The 306-nt window shown below is 31.4% G+C and overlaps 1 protein-coding gene across 1 annotated transcript in view; it reads left to right on the forward strand.

Moving 5' to 3' along the window:
• Nucleotides 1-306, forward strand: part of LOC119594839 (mucin-2-like) — a 21084-nt gene that overhangs the window by 10140 nt on the left and 10638 nt on the right. The gene's annotated exons all lie outside the window — the stretch shown is intronic.

Genomic DNA, 306 nt, shown 5'->3' on the forward strand with positions numbered 1-306 from the left:
ACTTCTACAGTAGGTCTTTCTTATTTTAATATGTTCGACAAGCTCAGCCTATTTCTTCAGCTTCAGCTATGTAGATCAGTATTTCGCTAGGACAATTTTGCAAACAAGCATGAAATGCCCAGCATCAGTAAAAATCTAATGCTATGAAAATGCATCATTATATTCTATATCATACGATTCTGAAGGACTGCGTGGGAATATAAACTATTTAAAAGAAACAATACAAACAAAGAATGTATATAATTCAATATTTCGGCGTAAGTTATTAATCTGAAATATTCTTTGTGATCATTTTCTAAACTGCAG

Source organism: Penaeus monodon, chromosome 34, assembly GCF_015228065.2.
Source record: "Penaeus monodon isolate SGIC_2016 chromosome 34, NSTDA_Pmon_1, whole genome shotgun sequence".
NCBI classification, from domain to species: Eukaryota; Metazoa; Arthropoda; class Malacostraca; order Decapoda; family Penaeidae; genus Penaeus; species Penaeus monodon.